General features: G+C 41.6%; 1 long non-coding RNA gene across 1 annotated transcript; it reads right to left on the bottom strand.

Moving 5' to 3' along the window:
• Positions 1-14,015: 14,015 nt before the first annotated feature.
• LOC124291072 lies at positions 14,016-21,579 on the bottom strand. The gene is made up of 3 exons (XR_006902133.1): positions 21,525-21,579; positions 20,327-20,455; positions 14,016-14,137 (listed from the first exon to the last, which is right to left on the bottom strand). It is a non-coding gene; the product is annotated as an uncharacterized LOC124291072 (long non-coding RNA).
• Positions 21,580-24,177: the final 2,598 nt, after the last annotated feature.

Genomic DNA, 24,177 nt, shown 5'->3' with positions numbered 1-24,177 from the left:
GTCTGCGCTCCACACACCCAATGGAGCAAGCGGGTAGGACCTAACTGCCCGGGGGCTGCCCAGAGTCCGAGGATTCCTCCCACCGTCGGGAGCAGCCCCTAGCGCCCGGCTCTACGCCAAACGAGCCTGGGCTTATAACTGGTAGACTGCTGCTCCCCGTGTTGTGTCTACGCTGGTGCAGCGAAGCTGGAGTGGCCTCGCCAGGTACAGGCCTGGGCGTGCAGTATGGAGAAGATGGGATGCCCAGTCGCCAGAATCCCCCTCTCGGCGTTACTAGCAGGGTCCGACGGAAAGGCGAGCCAATACGGTCGGTGCCAGCGCAGCTGCAGTAGTTGCCGGAAGGTGTTGCAGTGCTTGACCGACTGCCTTAGGGCCTCCATCGCGGATTTTCTTTCGGGGTTTACTCCTTTAGCCTTTGCACGGCCAGAGGGGTCCACAAGGCAGTCGAGCTATTGGACCCATAGCTGGGGTTTGGTTCATGAGCATCAGGGCGTATCCACACGCCGGTTGACCTGCATGCCACATGTCTGGGGGCCAAACCTCCTCCGTAGTCACTTGTAGGTTTAGCCTGAGGCTGCAAGGCACCCAGTTCCCTTGTGTCGCCGCAGGGAGGCCCTACGTGGGGCTTGCTGATGGAGAGGCTATGTACTGGCAGGGAAATCTTACACACTCGGCTTCCTTTTCACAGGCAAGCTGCCAGCCAGCGGTGTTACCCAAAAGCGAGAAGTGACAAGGACGACCACTGCGACTACCACACTAGGCGAATCACATCAACTATTATGACAAAGTGTGACACATGACAATATATACTAGGCACATAAAGAAACTGTGCATACAAAAACTTAAAATCTAAATTTATTAATCCTTTGTAGACACATAAGGATTTAAACTTAGAGATTAGTGACATGTATCCAACATGCATGCACGTGCCACGTTCCGTGACGTCAGTGGATTCGTCTTTGAGACGTACAATACGTTGTTGCACGTGCATTCCGGGAAAGAGAAACAGAGCAAATGAATGCCACACAATACTGTCACTTTGGAAGCTCAACCCCTGCCCTTGCGATCATTCAAAAAATTAAACGGCTATTGAAACGCATAGCATGCCCAGGCTCACGTCTGCACAACGTCATGAGGCCATTGGGATGGTCCGTGGGGGAATGTCTCAACGACAAGTGGCTGCACATTTCCACTGCCACCGGAACACCATTTCTGTACTGATGAGACGCTACCAGAACACAAATGACGTCATCGATCGGCCACGTTCTGGACGTGTAACAACGCCAAGACAGGACAGATGGATAAGGGTGACCCATCTTCGCCACTGGTTTCAGACTGCAGTGATGACTGCCCGAACCATCCCAGGACTTCACCGTATCCACCCCAACACAGTTCGACAACGTTTACGTCATCACGGGATCAGACCACGACGTCCCGCCTTACGGCCTATCCTGACACAACGTCATCGACAAGCTCGCCGAATGTTGTGCCGACATCATGTCCGCAGACCCTTGTTCTGGTGGAGAAATGTTGTTTTTTATAGATAAGTCCAGGTTAAACATTTCCCATAGTGATGTGCCTATAGACGCGCGGGAGAACGTTATGCACAGGCCTGTGTCTTGGAGAGGAATCGCTTTGGTGGTGGTTCGGTGAGAGAGAGAGAGTCTTTATTTCTTCCAGACGATCATCCGAAGATCAAACATATTATATACATGGAGATACAAGAAAGGGGGGCAAAGTTAAAAAATTGATATAGATGTATATACAATTATATTAATCAAGATGAATACCTAAAGCTACAATTTACATAAGAACATACATGTATATGTGTATACAATTAATTTATACAAGAAACTTCCGAAAGTGGACATACATCATTATAAATCTGCAGAGATCAATCAGTGTAACATTGTAGGAGATGTCGTCTTATTACAGGGATCAGATTCTTCGACCTGTGGCAATTCCTCTTCTGCAACGCCATGGCCCTGGGTTAACATTCCAACAGGACAATGCCCGCCCTCATACGGCAAGGGTTGCTATGGATTTCTTGCAACACCACAACGTTGACTTACTGCCTTGGCCTGCAAATTCACCGGATGTCTCCCCGATAGAGCATGTTTGGGACGAGATGGATCTACGTCTACGCCGTCTACGCCGTCTTCCTCATCCGCCAGATAAAGTCCTTGACCTTGCAACAGAACTTGAGAGAATCTGGCGTGACATCCCACAAGCCTTCCTTGCACGTTTGATAGGCTCTATGCGTCGTCGATGCACTGCTGTTCTCAATGCCGATGGTGGACATACCAGTTATTGAGCTTGTGACATGGTCGTTTGACCCTGTCCCGCTTGTGGACTCGTGACGTCATTGTGATTGACTTTTCAATTGAAATTCTCCCGACTTGTAATGGTCTCATGATGCCTCCATTAATGTTTATATGTACCTTTGACATTGTTATCGTACGTATCAACTGGGATAATATTTTGACAATGCACAGTTTCTTTATGTGGCTAGTATATAATTTGCAGCATACATAGTCAGTTCTTACTTTTTTCGACACATGACGGCTATTTTATATGGTCTTTGATATTGATAAAAAGATTGTTCTTTAGGTACATATAATGGTATTCATAGTATCTAGATTTTATATGTTTTAAAACAATAGTTATTCATTTATCCATTCTGAATGGGATATATATCTTGCAATGCGTAATATCTCAGTGGACGTGCACTATTAAACCGACAGAAGTCCGTACTAGTACTTGAGTGGACAACGTCCGCATAACAACATTCATGTGGACGCACGTCGCTATATGAGTAAAATAAGCTCTGGCATTAAACCAGTGCATGAAAAAAGCCCCAAACCCAGCCAGACATCAGGGCTGGTAACTCCAAAATGTTACCAGCCCAGAATGGATTTAACCAGACCAGACAGCAAAATATGGTGAATGTATTCAGATTAATGGAACATCTAAAATATCTATCAGGCCATCGGGCTGGCCAACTGTAAATTTAAACCGTCCGTCAGAAATTTAGCCATGCTGTCTCTTACATGCTGTAATCATCTGTCATTTCAACATCACCTCCATTTCTTCAGCTCGCCAAATAGCTAGAATATTGCTGTGTGCGGCGTTAAACTAACTTGAAATTAAGGAGACAGTGAGTGAGTGAGTGAGTGAGTGAGTGAGTGAGTGAGTTTAGTTTTACGCCACACTCAGCAATATTCCAGCTATATGGTAGCGGTCTGTAAAGTAATCGAGTCTGAACCAGACAATCCAGCTATCAACAGCATGAGCATCGATCTACGCAGTTGGGATACGATGACATGTATAACAAGGATCGCTAATCCGTTTGAAGAGTGAGTGAGGTTAGTTTTTACGGCGCGTTCAGTAATATTCCAGCTATATGGCGTCAGTCTGAAAATAATGAAGTCTTGCCCAAGACAATCCAGTGATCAACAGCATGAGCATCGAGCTACGCAGTTGGGATACAATGACATTTGTCAACCAAGTCAGCGAGCCTGACCACCCGATCCCGTTAGTCGCCTCTTACGACAAGCATGGTTTGCTGAAGATACATTCTAACCCGTATCGTCACGGGTAATTAAAGAGACAAGTGAGACAGCCTCAACTTTCCAGATTTAGATCTGTTCATTAAGATTCAGAGCGACAGAAAACTGTGCACAAGGTTGTATGACAAGGGGATGATTTCAGCTTCCCAATAGATTTCATACTTCCCTTTCATGTCGAGCAATATTCAAACAGCTCCAGCCTTTGGTCTTTATATTTCACAACTTTTCAGGTACAATCGAGCGTTCTCTTTTATCAGGATTTCAAAGAGCGTCATGCCACTCTTTTCATTTTTTCACTCTTGTGGGCTCGTTCGGTAAACCGGACATTCGGGCTATTCCGACCACAAGGTGTGCCTTAAAAATGTAGTTTTATCCGAAGTGTCTTTGTTTCGACAGATTGTTGTTTGTTTTCAAACGTGCATATGTGGTTGATATACATATACTCTCCTCGTTCGTATTAGTGAACTTTATGTAAAGATCCCTAACAGGAACGAGGAAGTTCCTGAATCGATAGGCCAGTATTTGTAACATGTATGGCGTTAATGTGTCTGTATACGCTAACAATATCAGGAAGTTTTATAATTGTAAAGAACGTATTGACGTCAATATACTGACATTCTAACACTGTATTTAACACAAAATGAGACCCCAAATTCGAAATAAGTCACCAAGATAACATTTTCTACAACGTCAACAGTCTGGTCAGGATAACCCTAATAGTCGGGTGCTATTCAAGGCCTGTATGAAAAGCAGCAAACATGATTGTACATCCTCGGTATTATGAGTGAGTGAGTGAGTTAGGATTTAACGTCACATCGGCAATATCTCCGCCATATCGTGACGAAAACAATTTGTACAATAATGATGAAAACATTTGAAAAGTAAAACCTGTCGACGATGGACAGTAAAAATACTAGAGTATCACAGATAAACTAGCATGTAAAACTAAAACATTTTAATTCAAGAAGATAATACAATATAAAAGAGATCTATAGATCGCCAACAACTAAAGTTAGATCACCAGACTAGGGACCATGGGGCTCAGTGTTATGAAATGTAACAATACATAAAAATATTTATTGAAAAAAGATACGTTTTAAGATTATATTTACAAGAATAAATGATGAATATGTTTCATGATTTACTATACATCATTCGATCGACTTTTCGTCATTTGTTTGAAGACAAAATTTGTCAACTTTTCCAACAACACATTGATGCAAATTTTTTACACTCTCAGTAACATTTAGTAAGGCAAGCGTTTTCATGATTCGTTTATTTAGGTTTATACGATTTGCAACACTTTCCTAATTCTGCACAAATTGCACTTCTGCAGTAATTATTAAGGGGTCGACCATATAATCAACATGTATTTTCATTTTGGGGTGAGGGAGTTATTATTCATGGAATTACTTATTTCAACACGGACAGTCGTGATAATAACTGAACTGTTGTCATTTAAACACTTTATTCACGGTCTAATAGGACCAAGTAAGCACGATAATAAAGGACTAACAAACATTTGGCACTTTGAGTAGCGACTAACATCGACTTATGTAACTGAAATTTGGGTAATTGAATAACATTATTTTAACATGCTATTTTTCAGATTCAATCCTCCAAGTACATATCAGCTTTTTACATTTCACATTATCTCTCTGCACGTCGCTCCACAAGCGATGTCACTCAGCACTTTTAGAATAATACAAACATACACCAATTAACATTCCAGGCAATAGCCCCTCATATGAAAAAAGTACAGACAGTTTTGAATCAACTCGACGGCGACCTTAGAAGGCTTGTTGAGGTACTGAAGAACAGTCTTGACGAAACTGATGCTGCTGACATTGAGAGCGGCCTGAGAAACAGAACAGTAATTAACAGAACAGTAACGAGGTGCTAGAAAAGCAGTAGCAGTTGTCAACCGCACGATTGAGGCGCTTAACCTCTTTGAACAACAAAATGATCCATTTGGCTTGTCCGCAATTGTTTCAAGAGTAGTTGAGTATCTAAAATCATTGATGTGTTCCGTCGTTGAGGGGAAACTCCCTGTTCTTGACATCACATCAATCGTGGAATCTTGCTTGAAGGGCACTCACAACGTGACAACAGCTGCTGATCTCCTGGATAATATGGCAGGTAGCCTTGAGAAGAAGTTTTGTGAGTTTACTTCTTAACTAACGACCAATGAAACTTTACCTAAACTATCTAGTTTAGACAAAAGATGGATGCATGAAGTGATATTCACTGAAAAGAGTCATCTCAACGAAATCAACATTTAAAATGACAGTCATACAGCTGTCACAGAATGACTTTAGGGTACTTTGTTTTGACAAGGAAGCTATCTTTCAAGAAATATAGCTTTTCGATTGCTTTACTCTTTTTACGTGTCGAGGTTCATCTTGTTAGAGAAATTTAGACTCTTTCACATTGTAGCACAATCATTAATATGACACTTATATTCTTAATTGGTCATTCCCTTGACCATGTCTGCCAAGTCAGTTTTAGGAATGACAAGTCTTTATGGATTATCAACTTCTTTATAGCTTAATAGCGACGTTTCTGTATAGATACTTATACCGTTTTCAAGCATGAGCTGATGGTTCGGATTGCCACGTCTCCATGTAAACGGCGAATGAACGACTTGAGAGGCATTCTAGAAGTTCTAAGCAATAGGTACGACAAGTCTTTATGGATGATCAACAACTTTTTTGTATAAGTATCTGTACCGAAACATTATACAATAAAGAAGTTGAGCACCCATAAAGACTTGTCATTCCTTTTGCTTACAACTTCTAGAATGGTCCCTATTATTGAAATCTACCTTCAGTTGTTGACAGTTAATAGTCTGATTTTATATTGTATCGTCTTGTATAGTTAAAATGTTTTAAATTTAATTACTAGTTCTTAAATGTCCATCTGTGATCATATATGTTTTACATCAATACAGTCAGGCAGTCTGGTATTCCGACTGCACCTGTATGTACGGCCCTGAGTAGGATGGCCCTGCTTGCTGGACTTTTCCCGTCATAGTAAAGTTATAATCACTAGTCGACGTATTTCTTAATGTAATGTATTTATTGTATAACCGACTAAAGTCGTCTTCGGCAACGTATTACATACGCGTTTACATAGACATCTCAAATCGTTCAATGACGCGTAATAACATGAGTGAGCACCCATTGATACAAGACTCGCAAAAGCTTCAGCGCACAGAAGGTAGTCGTCTGATGACAACATGTGGGATTCTTGGATAATGTTCTCTCCTGCCCTCAAATGCCTCCCAATACCATAACACCCCTTCTTCCATCCGGCACGACAGCCCTTTATAAACGGTTGCACATGAACGGTTACAAATAACTGAAACACTACGGCACCTGCACACACGAATGTATTAATAGCTTTTCAAGATACGTGATTTGGCTTGAAGGGACAAATAATGTCCCTGAGGTCATCGATGGCTACTATACTGAAAGATGACGGTTGTCCAGAACGAATTCGATCGTATCTGGGAACGGAAAACACATCAGTAGAGTTTACTACGAAGCCAGGATTCTGAGAGATTCTAAGGTCACAAGAGCTTCTTTTGAGTGTCCAGTCACACAAACCAACGGATAGAGTCGCGGTGTATCCTCAGGAAGCAAATGGCACAGTACTGGATGGATTTCTTCAAACGTACCCGTGAAGATTCGGGTTAGAATAGCCCATGCTTGTCGTAGAGGCGACTAACGGGATCGGTAGTCAGGCTCGCTGACTTGGTTGACACATGCCATCGTATCCCAACTGCGTAGATCGATGCTCATGCTGTTGATCACTGAATTGTCTTGGGCAATACTTCATTATGTTCAGACCGACGCCATATAGCTGGAATATTACTGAACGCGCCGTAAAACTAACCTCACTCACTCTTCAAACAGATTAGCGATCCTTGTTATACATCCACAGCAGATTAGCTGTAGTGATATAAAAAAACCTTTTAATTGGCTGATTTTGGGGTGCTGGTTCTTCAGGGTGATATAGCGATTGTCCGAATCAGCCACTGTAGGTCTTGAATTGACTATTACAGGCAATAAATCAGTCTGCATGAATAGTATTAAAAACACACGCGCTGACTGTACGAGACAGTCCTTGTACCATGTCGACATGCTCCTTGGATACAAACAACCAAACCCCACGTACGTCTTTTATGTGAAAGATACGATCACAATATTAGATCTATAAGATTTCACACTAGGTTTGACAGAGAATTCGAAGGTTTCGACTTGTGGGAGTATTCGGGTGAAGGTCAGTTCCTCGAGAATTGATAGCATATATAATCTGTAACATACTGCTGTCAGTAAACAGTCCTCTACGCATTATGTAAATAACTGTAGGTTATCAACATACATAGTTGTTCAGTGCCGCTAAAGAAAAGTTGCTTTTCAATACATCTTTGATGTCGAAGGCCAAACTGATACCAGCAGCCGCAATACCAGCAGAATTGACCACCTTACCAGCCTTGACCTTCCCCAGGAAGGTTAACCCTCGTCTGAACTTAGCGATGTTGTGCACACCAACCTCCTCTGGTTTTAGACCAGTTGCCATCCACTGGACTTGTAGCGTCATGTTGTCCGTCTTCCACATTTTTTGGCACAATGTAATTTCGTTTTGTTCTGTATTAATGTGTCATAGTCTGGGACATCTCTATTTTTTCCTTTTCCGTCTCAAGGCAGCGATTAGACCCTGTGCTTCTTCTTTCAGCTTCTTTCGGTCTAGAATACTCTGAACCTCGGCAATACGTATTGTCATCTCCTGAATAATTTGACGGTTTGGAATTAAATGCGAATTTAAGCCAAGACATAGCCAAAACATTTCTGTATATAGTAATGGGTATAGATGAGAGTAGTTATAACCGACCAATTGTTAAGTCTAGGCCGAGGAAGGGGTTATTAGTTGTATGAAAAGCAGTTGCACTTTTATGTAATTCTTCTATATAGTGTAAATAGGTCCCGAGACCTTCTAGTTCCGAATCTGGTTTAGAACAGATCCCAGCAAATCATACTGGTCCTGGGTGTCTAAATCCCTTACCCGTGAAGTTACAATCGGTTTTAAGCGACCCATGCTGGTCGTAAAAGGCGATCAAGGGGATCGTGTGGTCAGGCTCGCTGACCTAGCTGATGACGTCATCACAGACGGTGCTCATGATTTCAACCACTGGATTGTCTTTTCCAGATTCCTATATTTACAGGCCTGCCGTCATATGGTTGGAAAATTGCCAAGTGCGGCGTTTATCAACAAACAAACAAAATCTCTAATTACTGACCTCCGATTCCAAACAGGACACTGCCAGTTCCCGGCCTCACCGGTGAGCCCAGCTCTAGCTCTGGCACACACGGACATTCCCTCTGTCACAAAACTCGCAGCTGCCCCCAAAGGTACAATCCCGGCACCAACAGCACCAACAGAAGCGAATTTTGCCTTGGCAATATTGGCATCCTTCTCTTGCCTTCTTATGAGCTCTGACAATGACCGGAGTTTCTTTGCTGTTGATTTTTGTACTTCAAGGCATATTATTATTTGGTTTTCTATCAAGGTAGAACAAACACTCCTTTCTATACATGTTTTTTGTGAATTTCAATGCGATAAGAAGGTAATATTGTAGTTAAAGTTTTCCTTATATTTTTGTCCTTCAATGATATAACAGTTCTCCTTATTTTCTTGGCGTGAAGCCCATTTCTGCTTTCCTCCACCGTGATATTGCTGGAATATTGCTAAAAGCGACGTAAAAAGAGAACTCATTCACTCATTTTCTCTCGAATTATTCACATACATAAGCTGTCAGCAAATTGTTAAAGGTCACATGCAACGTAAAACACAACTTTGCAGATTCTGATGCCTTTCGGTATGGACTTACCGAAACAAATCGTCAAAAATGCAAATTCAACTTATTCATATTCTCATACAAGACCTAGGACTGCCTCAACTGCAAATACCAGAGCGGACGAATTTACTAATACATCCTCACTCAAAGTAGGCGCACGGCAACCCAGAGGTGTTCCGGCTACACGTGTGGATTGTATCAAGGCATGCTTGAACAAGAGAGGGTATTTCGCCAGTGCAGCGAAAGCAGTCACACTAGCTTGCGCAAGTCTTCACGCAACTTGTCTGACGACAAGTGGTGATGCTTCGAGACAAATGTTACGTTTCGAGGTTCGACTTCACAGCCATGATAGTGACACATCCTCAAGTGACGGACTTCCTTTATCACCTAGATAAAGGAAGCGGTTAAAAGGGTCACAACCCTCAACATACCTACCGGCATCGAGTTCAGTTATCGCCATGAGGACGAGTGCAACTGACAAAAGTACCTTTTAATTGGAGGACCAACATCAGAGAATTTAAGCTCCGGCGTGGTACCTCAATGTAATTCTACGACATCTCACTAGTAAGATCTACGAACCATTACAGAGAACATCATTCGAGTTCTTGACGCAGAAGACGCTGTTCCTGATAACCTTAGTAACAGCAGCAAGGATGTCGGAAATACATGCTCGGAATTTCGAGATAACACGATTTGATGATAATCATAACAGCGTGCATATGGGACTGAGATGGGACTTCATAGCAAAGAATTTACTGCCAGGTCTTCCAGACAGACAGTTCCACATCCCAACACTATCATCAGTCCTGGGACCACAGGATACGCAGGTCTTATCTTTGTACCCAGTGAGAGCATTGAAGTCTTCCGACAAAGATCAAGGTCCAGGTGACGGAATTTCAAGTGTCCTTTCGTCACGATATCAACAGCGACACAGACAGAGGTCTTCTGCACTGAGATATCAAGCTGGATCTGTCATACTACGGGCCTACAAAGCAGCAGGATTGGATTCTCCAAGAGCCTCCAACCCTCATGAAGTTAGAGCTCTGGCGTCAACACTCGCTCTACTTGGGAATCGCTCTATCAGGTCGATAATGAAAGGGCTGCTTCTGGAAATGGGACGTGGTGTTTGCCAACCACTACTTGAGGGACATCGCCACTGAGGACGGCTCTGAACACTCACCATTTCGGCCCTCTTATTGTAGCACAACAATTGACAGTCCCACAAAGGCACTGAGACGGAGTCTCGCCCTTTTATCACATGACTTGCAAAGCTTTCACTCAGCAGAGTTCTGCTTAAGTCGCAATGCACGTCTACGACTATAGTTTGGCATGAAATGCATGTGGACCCGGTTTTTTGTAAATATCTCTTCATCCGACGACCCAATCGATCTCAAACTGTGCAAGTGGATGTTTTGTCAGACAACCTAATCACATTGTAAATCACCGATTTTATGCATTTGTATTAAAGAATCTGTCTATGTAACTGTCAACAAAATAAACAGCAGAACGCAGAATGCTTGCAGAGGGAGGGAGCCAATGACCTGTAACAGCGTCAGTGTTGGGTCATAAAGGTCAACGTTCGTCAATGTAGGTCAGCTATGCACGTGACAGGTATGAAGAGGTGTCACAGGTCGTGAATAGGGTAAGGTGGGTGCCAACTGTTAACCATCATACGGAGTTTGTTTCTCTGAGTTGTTCAACATTAACCACAAAACCCATTAGCGAGAATTATTCTGTAGGTTAAAATCTTTAAATATTCACAAAAAACCGGGTCCACATGCATTTCATGCCAAACTATAGCATAAGTGATATGACCCAGTACTTGTAAGGATACTTGTACAAGAATGGGTCGCTTCTCCACTTGGTGCTTGCATCAAGAAATGGAGTCGCAAAATCCACATAAAATGTTAACAGAAGAAGGCCCAAAAGTTAACTATTGTGGTCCCCCCATATAAAGGCAGCTGGAAGGACAGGGTCGCAACAGCAGCAGAGATTAGCAGTTAATTACAGTGCCAACTCGAAGTTCCCATAGGGAGGTATAGAAGACGTAAATCACTACATAGAATCCAAAGTATCTTGCCCGCCGCCATTTCCGTCGGATTCTACAAGCAAATAAGCATGAGTCAGGATAAGGAAAAATATGTAATTTTCTGAATAAAACTGATATTTTATACTTATCCTGACTCATGAGGTAAGCCCTCCCAGCCTCCCCTTTAGACACTTTGGATTTCCCTGAAAATTCAAGTGTCGGTCTCATAATCAGGAGAGAGTGAGGCACGTGGGGACGGTGGCGCCACAGTTTCCCGCCTAAACAGCTGGGAGGATAATTAAATAATTACATAACCACTCATATATGAGCATCTTGCTCCATATACAACATACAAGAGTAAAGTCCCTTCAAAAAAGGTTCCTCATCATAAATAACATCTCTTCTTTCTCATGATTCTAGTGCTTGAAAACACAAACAGTAAATGCATTTATCAGGTTTACAGTTCTGAGTCAAGTAACTTACATCCTGAAGGACAAAATAGGAACAAATTATCTAATTGTAAGTGTTAAAAAGCAGCTCTCATAACACAAGCAGTAACCGCAGCTGATTGTCTACCAACATTTGGTTGATAAATGAGTGTCATCAAGGATTGGAAGTTTCGGGGATCAGTGTAGTGCTGTATCTTATGCTGTGTCTTCCAGTGATGTTCCAGAGTTGCAGGAATGTCCAAGTGATGCAGGCTGGGGAGATCTTCACCTCCTGTGAAACCCCCAGAGAGGCAGGTGTGGAAGCTAATAATGAGATGACTGTCACTACGATGCTGGTGACGTGAGAACACTGTCAGAATGGAAGGACCAGCAGAACCTAACAGAACCATCCCTACTGATGTCCCTGTTCTGGCTGCAGGACCAAAGGCTGGTTTGTTTTTGATCAGGCTATAATGTTTCAAATCCAAATAAAACAAAATACAGTTTTGACTGAACCTGTTTTGTAACACAGTCATGATAAATTTGTTTCTTTAAATAGAACTATGCCTTTTGTCACATTTCCATTCAACAATATGATCAAGTTAACTTATTTATGTATATATTTTTACTCTTGCATCTTATCACACTGTACAAATCAGTACAACAAGAAATGCAACTTACGGGAATGAAAAGGGAAACAAGCATAATTTCTTGCTTTACAGATTTTCTTGGTAGAGACAGCAAGTAAACATTTTGGAGATATTTTGAAGTTATTTTCCAGAAACAAAACCTCTTATAGAGCTTTCACACAAATACAGAACACCTTGTTCTTTAATTTGTAAAATTAAGAGCCAACTTGTTCACATAACATAAAAGTCAAAAACAAAAGAAAGCTCCACATGAATTCATACATGACAATAACCACATGTCAGTTTCAAAATCAACTGGTCTTGGTGGATCTCAAGTAGTCCTCACCAAAACATGTAATACTGATCACCAATACTCTGTCTTATTGTACAAGGTCAATATTTACTGATTAACAACATAAAAACAAAATCAAAGCAGGAAAATCTGTGTGTTCCAGATTTCCATCTCCATACAAAAGTCTATTCATAGTTTTCCAACATATCACTAGATCATCGGGCCGGCATTTAATAAATCCCTCTTGGCTGATTTGACCCCACAATGTTTTCTTGCCTAAGGGATGTAACTCTGGCAATGTCAGCACATTCACCAACCAGTTCTAATATACAAGTGTTAGGGACAGGTCACTTATTATTGGTGGTGGGATTGGTCTTAGGAATGCAACTGTGTTTCACACACGGCAAACAAACAAAGCCCTTTCTGAATATCTTTATATCAGGGTGATATGAAAATACCCCCAGTCTGTTGAGCATCATAAAGTTTGGTTTGTTTGAAAGTTGTTTTACACTGCACTCACAATATTCCAGTTATATGGCTGCAGTCTGTCAATAATATAGTCTGGACCAGACAATCCAGTGATCAACCTCATGAGCATCGATCTACTCAATTAGGATACGATGACATGTGTCAACCAAGTCAGTAAGTCTGACAACCCGATCCCATTAGTCACTTCTTACAAAAAGGATGGATTACTGAAAACCAATTCTAACCCGTACATTCACAGGTGAACTTTATGAAGAGAAACAACTACAGGTGCCATAAATGAGATATTACCAGAATCAAAGCATTTATATTGTATATTTTATTATTTCCTGTATATTTTCAACAATGTTCGATGTCATAAAAAGATTTCTTTAAGACACTAGAACTGTGTAATGTTTTCATGCTTTACCCCCACCCTGACCCTTTAGCAATCCCACCTCTTTTGTTGTGATATTATTCCATGACTCCTACCTTAATCTCGCCAGCCCACCACCCCCATATGATGAATATGACCTGTCCTTTAGTGTCCAACACTGGCTTGTACTTCAAAGAAATACTGTTCTAAGATATAAACATAAAGTGGAGGGAAACTATCGACAACAAGTGGTACCCCAGGGAACTGCTGTTGTATCAGGTTGAGTCTGTGTGGCCCTTAGAGAGCTGGGAACAATGTACTGTAGTCACACAGGCAGAAGGGTATCTGTGGTTTCTATACTGAGTACTTGTGCACACTCTTGATGCTGTGTCTTCAACTGCCATATGGAACTTGTCACTGGCACCAGAATGTTGCAGGAATGGCACGATCAAAGTCTTGTTGAGTCATATATATCACAATCTTGCAAAGCTGTAAAAGGAGAAAAGCTCATTTTTATGGAACTATCATTATTTTTATCAATGATTTTATAAAACACTCTATAGAATAGAACAAAATAGAATACATGTATAACAAAAGCAATCAGAAAATCACTACCAAATCCGCCAATGTTATATAACAAGAATAAAGATATAATCTTGATACTGGTGGCTGTGGAGGTGAGAAGACCTATAAAGCATGCACAAGGTGTGGTGTGGTATGGCATGGTGTGTTTGGGCTTGTAATAGCCATGACTGATGCCAGTTATTTTTAGTGCTAGCCCACTGAGATACCATGCCTCAGTTTAACATGTATACCCAACTCTCCCACACACAGTATAATACCTGCACACCAACCAGTCCTTGTTAAATCCCAATAATGCCCTGTTTCAGGCAGGGAAACAAGGAAGTGCCATCTACTGAAGTATTCTGGTATGTGAGCCGGGGATCAAAACAATCGACCTTATGCTCAGTTCACTACACTTCAGATGGACAACACATTGGAAACAACAGGAGAACATGATATTCTACATACTGATGCAATCAGTCAAGGCTGTGCTATGAACAAAATCTAGCCATCACCTAATTGTTTGATCAGCATTCTAGAAGTGGGCGAGTCAAAAAAGAAACATACAACTTTATTGATGACAACTTCTTGTTTATTGCATAGAGCAACATTTCGATGTAGATTCTTACATCAAGCTAAAAGTGACTTCAACCAAATGGTGAGAATGTATCACCTATGAAAGACAGAAAAGTCTCAAACACTATCACAAGCACAGCAAAAATACAGCTGCAACGATGGAGCTGATGTGCCAGTGTTTCAGTTATGTAATAGCATATCAGCCTTCCTGTTGAGTGTAATGCTATGACTGCCGTTGAAGTGTAGGATTAATGACCATTACAGTACTGAAACAGTCTTCCCTTTGTAGAGTCAGCCTACACACCTCTGTTGTTAGTGCCACCTTCATCTACAAACCTGACTTAGTTATGCCTTTGTCTTAAAACCTGGCTCTTGTTCACTCAGCCCTTGTCTATAAACCTGTCATTATTTCAACCTCCATCTCTAGAAACCGGGCAGTTTACAAACGAGAGGCAATCTGAAAAAAGCCACCCTTATTCTACAGATCATATTAAGTTTAGAAATACAACAGTCACAGTGTTAGACAGGAAATGAGTCTAACCATATCAGTACAAACCTGAAAGTGGCAGGTTCAACCTTTAAGGTGTGAGTCCAGAGCTGGCATGCTTGACTGGGTCGCTTCCTTGGCCTTCACGAACGATGTGGAGAGATATGTTTCAAACGATGGTAATGTCAACGGCACGTCAATTGCCTTGACTGCGGTCTGGTCCGGCATCACTGTCACTTTCTTAATTGGAGCCATGGTCTTTAACCTTTCAAGGTTCTTCTTGTGTTTGGCACCTGCAGAATACAATATCCTTTGTCTGTGAAGGCAGGATCAATGCACTTCAGGGGGAATAACTTTAAAATTGCTTGTGTACTCCGGTACAGTGGCACATGTAAAATCACTTGCCGTGATAACGTTTCCACTATACAGGACGATTTTCTTGTTGGTTTTTAAATAAGCAGCATGATGAACATTGGGAAGTCAACTGGACACCGGTACAGTGTGATATACAAATTTGCATGCCCGACAGAAAAAAACACTGGACTGGGACGTTTGGCAATGGGTTATTTCCACCCCTACACTTTGGTGTATATTTCAAAAAGTGAGAAAGTGAATGTTGTGCCACAAATAATCAAAGCAAACCAGCAACTGAAGCAGTCGCAACATCCCACACCAATGTGGTCTGAAGACTTACAATCAGTCAGAAACCCTGACTTCCCTTCTTACAAGCAGCTATTGGATGCTGGGCACCTGATCTAACCAGATGCCTTAATCATAAAGTTTAATGACTATGAAAATAAGGCAAACTATTCCTCAATCATGTTCTCAGTCCCTCTCACCTGATTCTGAGGCATCCAGCCTCTCTTGAACTGAAAAGGGCATGGGTTGACATATCAAACAGTAATGCATTCCTTTGGCATGCCAGAAACCAATTATTGTGATTTCAACTCCTGCCATCGATTATGTTTCTAGGTTTGTCGGGACCCTATCCATGCTCTGGGTTTCATCAACACGTTGAACATCTGCATCACTTGGAGATTTCTCCGACATTAAGTGGCCATGCCATGAAAGACTTGGAATACTGTTCATTAAACCAAAGTCACCTACTCAATAGCCTCTCAATAACTCTGAGGGAGACAAAATAGAACATCTGACTCCTGATGCACCACGGCCCATAAAAAATATGTTACCCCCAAAAATGTAACATAGCTGCCCAAGAGCCAATCATCTGTTAGCCTAACAGAATGGAATGCTAACATGTTACAGCTGTAGCAGCCTTATCCCACATAACAGGAGACGAGACTGACTGTGTTTGTTATAGCAAAACATGTGCACTTTGCTACTCCCCACCTTCTCTGTGTTTATCTAGCTGCTCCTAGGAGTTGACCTGTATCTTGCAGAAGCCACAGTGTAACATCCCAGTCGCCTTCGTAGGCCCAGCTTCTGCAATAACCAGATATTGGCACATGTACTATTAAAATGACTATCAAGGGTAAATCGACTTTTACCACAGTAGTAAGTACTGCTGGACATGCTCAACTATTTGTGGGAAGTGGGCATCATGAGCGAGTTGGGTTTTATGCCGCTTGTAGCAATATTCCTGCAATATCACGACAGGGGACACCAGAAATATGGGCTTCTCACATTGTACCCATGTGAGGAATCAAACCTGGGTCTTCAGCATGATGAGCATATGCTTTAACCAATAGGCTACCCCACCACCCGTGGGCATCATGAACTCTGGGGATGCCAATATTGGTCATTGGTTTTTGGTACTCTATGCTCTTACACAAAATACACAGCTGTCGGACATTTGCACAACACCATTACAGGTGACTACAGCAGCCACCTCATCCCTGTAAATAGTGATTTACTTTCACTGTGCCACTCATCCATATACACTGAAGTGACAATATAACTCTAGTTGACACATCAGTTCCAAGCAGCAGAAATTACTCAATCTTTGGCTGTTTTAATACATGTATTATGATACAAAAGAATACACAATGGAATTTAGAAAGTGGTTAAATGTAATGCATTTTCTATTTGGGATTACACTTTCCAAGTAAAGTACATATTCTAGTATTTTTGCTGGGTTGAGTCCCATCCAGGATTCGAACCCACACCCTCAGAGTCGGGCAGCTAATTGCCAGCACACAAAGTCAGCCCTCCAACCCCCTCAGCCATCGCAGCTTCAACATCAGATGGGACTCAACCAAACAAAAAAGCACAAGAATCTGTCCTTTACTAAGAAAGTGTAATCCCAAATATAACATGTTATAAAAAGTCATTCTTCATTATTTGTTTGATTAACTTTAACATGATTCAGTACAAGCTGCATAACATAACAATAGCCTGTGACTGCTAAAAACACTATGAGGAATTGTGTTCCCCATAACTGAATGTGAAGGTAGCCAAGTCTTACATCTAGTTCACTGAATGTTATAACAAGTTTTGCATAGTTATCTCCCTTACCACCCTGGTTTTCTTCTTGAGTTTTCTGTAAGTTGCCATGCACAATCTTCATCCTCTTGAAGTGTTTGCTGCCGCTGTAGTGTTGCTGGGCTTGCACAGTTGAATTGAAGACTATGTTGCACAGAGAACACATCCCTGCTTCTGCCTGCCCCCTCTGTAGACTTACGCTTCTTCACACTGCCAGGCTATCAGGGAAATAAATCACACCAAATCAGATGTGATCAAGTTAATATGACTTTATGTCACTTCTTTCTAGTAATGCGTGTAAAGGTTTGTTCCTCCACCTCCCACCATAACTATAGTGAGTGAGTTTAGTTTTACGCCACTCTCAGCAATATTCCAGCTATATGGCGGCGGTAAATAATAAAGTCTGTAAATAATCGAGTCTGGACCAGACAATCAAGTGATTAACAGCATGAGCATCGATCATTGGGAACTGATGACATGTGTCAACCAAGTCAGCGAGCCTGACCACCCGATCCCGTTAGTTGCCTCTCAAGACAAGAATGGGTTACTGAAGGTCAATATTCTAACCCGGACCTTCACGGGTCCCACCATAACTATAAAGCAATACTGACCCATCTGACCAGTAGTTAAAAACATTCATTAGCCCTGATGAACAGGAACTATCCCTTGCTACTGCACTTACATCTATAAACATCTATCTCTATATATATTAAAGTGACGGTTAGAAGTTTAGTCTGTGTTAAATACAGTGGCTTTGATATAGATAAGGCTTCTCTTCCGGGTTTAAACAAGCCGCTATCCCCACGCAGTCATTTTTAGCAAGTATTAGTGCTTGAATGATTACGAATCTGTGTTGTATCAAAGGCAATTACATCTTGGCCTTCTCCTCTACTTGAACATACTCCATTGTTACTAGTAAGAGAGCCGCCCGGCAATACTGGATGGACACAAACTGCTGCTGTTGTGGTGGCTCACCTCTTGTTCCTGTGAAACTGCACCTACTCCTGGTGTGCTCGTCAGTCCTGGAAACAGTATCAAAGCTGCCTTTTGACAATAATAAACTAAAGTAATCCTTCGGTAACACTACGTATTCTTTATGTAGAACAAACAGTTGAAACACTGTGGGTGACAATTGTGTTGGTGTAACCGTGCAGTATATAACAACTTGTCAGCTTATTGATATGTAACGCCACCTAATGTTGAAACTGCCTCCGTGTTGTAGTGGTTAGAGCGTCCGCCCGGAGAGCGTTAAAGAGCCAAAAAACGTTAAAATATGGTACTTGTTGGTCCTTGCCTGGCGCTCGGCATTAATGGGTACAACAAGGACTGGTCGGCTCGGAGTCAGTACAATGTGTCTGAGTGGGTTATTCATGCTTCACTGCGGCATTGTATCTCTGCGGGCAAGCACTATGAAACCAGCTTAAGTCTGGGCTAATACAAGCAGCCGCACATACACATACACACACATGCACGTCGTCATATGAGCGAAATATTCTCAAGCACGACGTTAAACCCAATTTCACCTCACCTCACCTAATGTTGAAGAGAATAAAATCTGCCAAAATGCTGATGTCAGAGGCTTTCAAGGGCAAGTCTTAGACCATGGTGACCCTAGCTAAGTTTTCAGGAGATTACAGGCTTATGACAGTTCAAAAATCAAATATGATGAAACATTCATCACAGTGACATATTTGCATGTATAAGGAGGTTTCCCTTGAAGTTGAAACAAATCCACCTCTTTTTGCTCATTTAAGCCACTCTCCCGCATTTTACAAGAAGGGTTCAAAAGAGTCCCAATTTTTTACTCAAGTACCTAAGGTAAATAACTCAAATCATACTTGATTCTCCAATAATAAGAAGAAACTGTTACATATGCTTGTTTGTGATTTCATAACTGACAGAACAATCAACCGGTGAAATAAATTATACACATTAAAACTCAACTGTTTCACATTAGCTGAGCAGTACATCTCAACAACGACATATACTATGTTGTGTAGGTTTGTTTGCTCTGTTCCTCTGTTCCTCCTACTGTTGTGTTCCTCTACATTAAAATTTTAACTTGTGAGGTGAGGTGAAATTGGGTTTTAACGTCGTGCTTGAGAATATTTCGCTCATATGACGACGTGCATGCGTGTGTATGTGTATGTGCGGCTGCTTGTACTAGACCAGACTTAAGCTGGGTTTATAGTGCTAGCCCACTGAGACACCATGCCGCAGTGAAGCATGAATACCCTACTCAGACACATTGTACTGACTCCGAGCCGACCAGTCCTTGTTGTACCCATTAATGCCGAGCGCCAGACAGGGACCAACAAGTACCATATTTTAACGTTTTTGGGTATGCCGCGGACGGGGATCGAACCCGCGACCTTCCGCTCTCCGGGCAGACGCTCTAACCAGTAGATTACGGAAGCGGTCATTTTAACTTGTACACCTAGCAACAGGATATTTTCTTAAACAACATTTTCCAATGATAGGTATAAAAATAGCAATATTATTTAGTATAGGGTATAAATTGCCATGTACCATACTGACATTTAATAGACAATTCACGATTTGGGTTATTTTGTCATTCATTGTTCTCGTTTGATCTCAGCTGAACTCACCCTCCACAGGCAGTCCTGCAGCCATCATCTTCTTCTTGTGTGCTTTTCCTTTCATATGCTGCTGCAGCTGTTCCGGGGAATTGACAGTGAGACTGCACACTGTACACGTCGACATTATGCTCCTCAAATCTATAAAATTGGAAAACAAATTATCCTCGTGGAGTCCTACATATGCACAAAGCAATCTTAACACCACAACAATCGTGACTCCCATACTTTAACACAGACCTACAATGGCCATAGCGTTAAGTTTGATTTAACTTTCAACATGTATAAGTTGTAATAGCTGAAAATAATAATAAATACATCTGCCTGGACTGACTTGTGATTATTATTCTCATATTTCAGTATCATCATGTTTTAAGGGCTTTTTGATTTCTGTGTGTTCTTCAGGGGATAAAATAATCACCCTATTTTAAACAAATATGTAGGTACTAATTAAATCTGTGACAGGAGACACATGGTAGACAATGGCAGGCATGACAGGGTAAGAGTTCCGCCCGTAACCCCCGCTTGAAATGTATTCTATTTATTAGGATTATTTCGAGGGTTTAGGGTTAGATTTTAGGTTAGGTTTAGGGTTATGCATAGGCTGTTTATAAAAACATAGACACATTTTCTTAAGCATATAATGATTTTAAACAATACGTGGGTTACGGGCGGAAATCTTTCCCATGACAGTCTTGGTAGACAACGGTACACATGGCAGTCTTGGTAGATAATGGACATGATGGGGACTGTTCCCATGGTAACAGTAATTCAGGTAAAATTATTTTTGCTACCACGAATACAGGACACACACCTAATCTGAATATCCATGATTATGCTATCAAAAATCGTCCTAAAGGATTAAATATTTTAATAGCCTGATAATTATGTTATTTGTAGTCTTAGTCTGACATGTCTGTAGATGCTAATGTTGAACAAAATCCACCTCTGAATAAGCTAGAAGCACCGACATCAAATACCATTAGTGGCATCCCGTATTTGCCAATGCAGGACTGACTCGGACTAAACTACAAATGTTACACGGAACGCATTCTAAAATACCAAAAATGGCACCATAAATTCAAGATCTATCAGCCTTGTTTGAAATATCTACGTAATTAAATCTAGAACACAGAAACAGGTTCACACCAACGAACACAAGCACACGATTAGAACAAACAAACAAGAATTATAGCATGTCAGAACGAACCGTAAAAACGTCAGTTTTGGCGTCTTTTGATTAATTTTCTGCGTTATCTCATAGCTCAATGCTCATGATGTAAACCACCGTATTGTCTTTTCCAGATTCCTTCTTTTATTTACAGACCGCCTTCATATGGCTGGAAAATTGCCAAGTGCGGCGTTTATCAACAAACAAACAAAATCTCTAATTACTGGCCTCAGATTCCAACCAGGACACCAACATTTCCCCGGCCACACCGGTGATTCCAGCTGTAGCTCCGGCACCCATAAGTACCGCGAACATTCCCCAAGTTACAAAACTCGCAACTGCCCCACAAAGTATCATCCCCTGCACCATCAGCAGACGCAATTGTCCCTTGGCAATATTGGCCTCCTCCTGTTGCTTTCTTATGAGCTCTGACAATGACTTGAGTTTCTCAGCTGCAGATGTTTGTACATTTAGGCATCTTGTTGTTTGGTTTCCTATCAAGGTAGAACCTGAAATAAGGAGTTCTTTTAATATATGGAATTTCTTCTTTGTGAATTTCAATGCGAAGAATGGTTTACATCATGAGCATTGTCTGTGATGACATGCACCAGCTAGGTCAGCTAGCCTGACCACACGATCCCCTTGATCGCCTTTTACTACCAGCTAGGTCAGCGAGCCTGACCACACGATCCCCTTGATCGCCTTTTAAGACAGGCATCAGCTAGGTCAGCGAGCCTGACCACACGATCCCCTTGATCGCCTTTTACGACAGGAATGGGTCGCTTAAAACCGATTGTAACTTCACCGGTAAGGGATTTAAACACCCAGGACCAGTATGATTTGCTGGGGATCTGTTCTAAACCAGATTCGGAACAAGAAGGTCTCGGGACCTAATTACACTATATAGAAGAATTATATAATAGTGCAACTGCTTTTCATAAACTAATAACCCCTTCCTCGGCTTAGACTTTTAACAATTGGTCGGTTATAACTACTCTCATCTATACCGATTACTATATACAGAAATGTTTTGGATTTGTCTTGGCTGAAATTCGAATTTGACTCCAAACCGTCAAATTATTCAGGAGATGACAAAACGTATTGCCGGGGTTCAGAGTATTCTAGACCAGCCGACAGAAAAAAACACAGGAGTTAATCGCGGCCTTAAGAAGGAAAAGGAAATATACAGATGTCCCAGACTATGACACATTAATGCAGAACAAAACGAAACTGGCTTGTCCCCCAAAATGTGGAAGACGGGCAAGACGCTACAAGTCCAGTGGGTGGCCGTTGGTCTAAAGCCAGAGGAGGTTGGTGTCCACAACATCGCTATATAAGTTCAGACGAGGGATAACCTCCCTAAGAAAGATCAAGGCTGGTAAAGTAATGAAACCTGCTGGTGTTGCCTTCGAAATCAAGGAGGTTTGCAACGATGAATTGTCAACGATCCTGAACGATGTCAAAAACAACGTTGCTGATGTTGTTGCAAATATGGCCAATGCACTTGGCGTTATTGAGTGAAGCTGTTGTTGGTGACAATTCCTGTACATTCCAAAAAATTCCCAAAAATGGTAAATGTGATTCTCAAGATATTGTGAAGTCTCAGAACTCAGAAGTTCAGCCGTTTAACGAAATGCTTCTTTCATGAGGGCAAGAATGCCAGAACCTTTAATATATTGTCTTAGAAACCTTTCAGCAGGATCGGCTTTTTTTGTGAAACACCATTTTCTCGGTATGCTCTTGCAGGTTGCCTCACCTGTGACCCCATGACAATATTCAAACAACAGGTTGACAACATCTAATGTGTGTTGTTTCACTTGGCAAACAGTTGTCATTCATCCTGTAGAATATGGTATAGTCATAGTCTGTTTTTCTGTTAACATTAGTGATGAACATACTGGATTTTTACAACTATGCTTCAGAGCTGTTAACATGTTTTCCTCTGTGGATGAGACTGAATACACAATGTTTCGCCTAAATGTTTTTATTATGTGTAAATAGATCTATATCAAACTTTTTGTACATTTACTCACGGTGTATTCATTGTAGTGATATGTAACTACGGCTGTTTTCTCACCTCAAATAAACTTTGAATTGGCTGCTTTTAAATTGCGTTTGAACGACAAAACCGAAATGTGCTTGCCCTGTCCCTTTACAACTAGCTATTGTGCGGAGCTGACAAATCTGTCTGTGTGAATGATATAGCGAGGTGAAATGGGGTTTAACGTCGTACTTAAGAATATTTCACTCATATGACGACGTGCGTGCACAGACCTAGATGGTCTTATTGTGCTAACTCACTGATGTACTATACCGCAGTTGAGCATGAATACCCCAGTCAGACACATTATACTGACTCCGAGCCGTTGTATCCATTAATGCCGAGCGCCAGGCAGGGAACAACAAGTATCATATATTGACGTCTTTTAGTATGACGCGGCCGGGGATCGAACCCGCGACCTTCCGCTCACCAGGCGGACGCCCTAACCACTACACTGCGGAGGCGGTCGTATGGATGATATGGAACATACATGTACAAACGTGTACGACTGTACAACTGATATAATGTGACGATACACATTCGGGTGCATGACGGATTCTAATCACAAAATGTGAAGAATGTGAAGAAATCTTGTATATTTTCTTCTACAAGTTAACATATTTGCGACGATTGGGCACTCCATGTACATAA

The sequence above is a fragment of the Haliotis rubra genome, unplaced genomic scaffold, assembly GCF_003918875.1.
Source record: "Haliotis rubra isolate DU_JTF1 unplaced genomic scaffold, ASM391887v1 Scf480, whole genome shotgun sequence".
Classification (NCBI taxonomy): domain Eukaryota; kingdom Metazoa; phylum Mollusca; class Gastropoda; order Lepetellida; family Haliotidae; genus Haliotis; species Haliotis rubra.
Note: the sequence above shows the minus strand (reverse complement) of the source record. Positions and strands in the feature narration are given on the sequence as shown.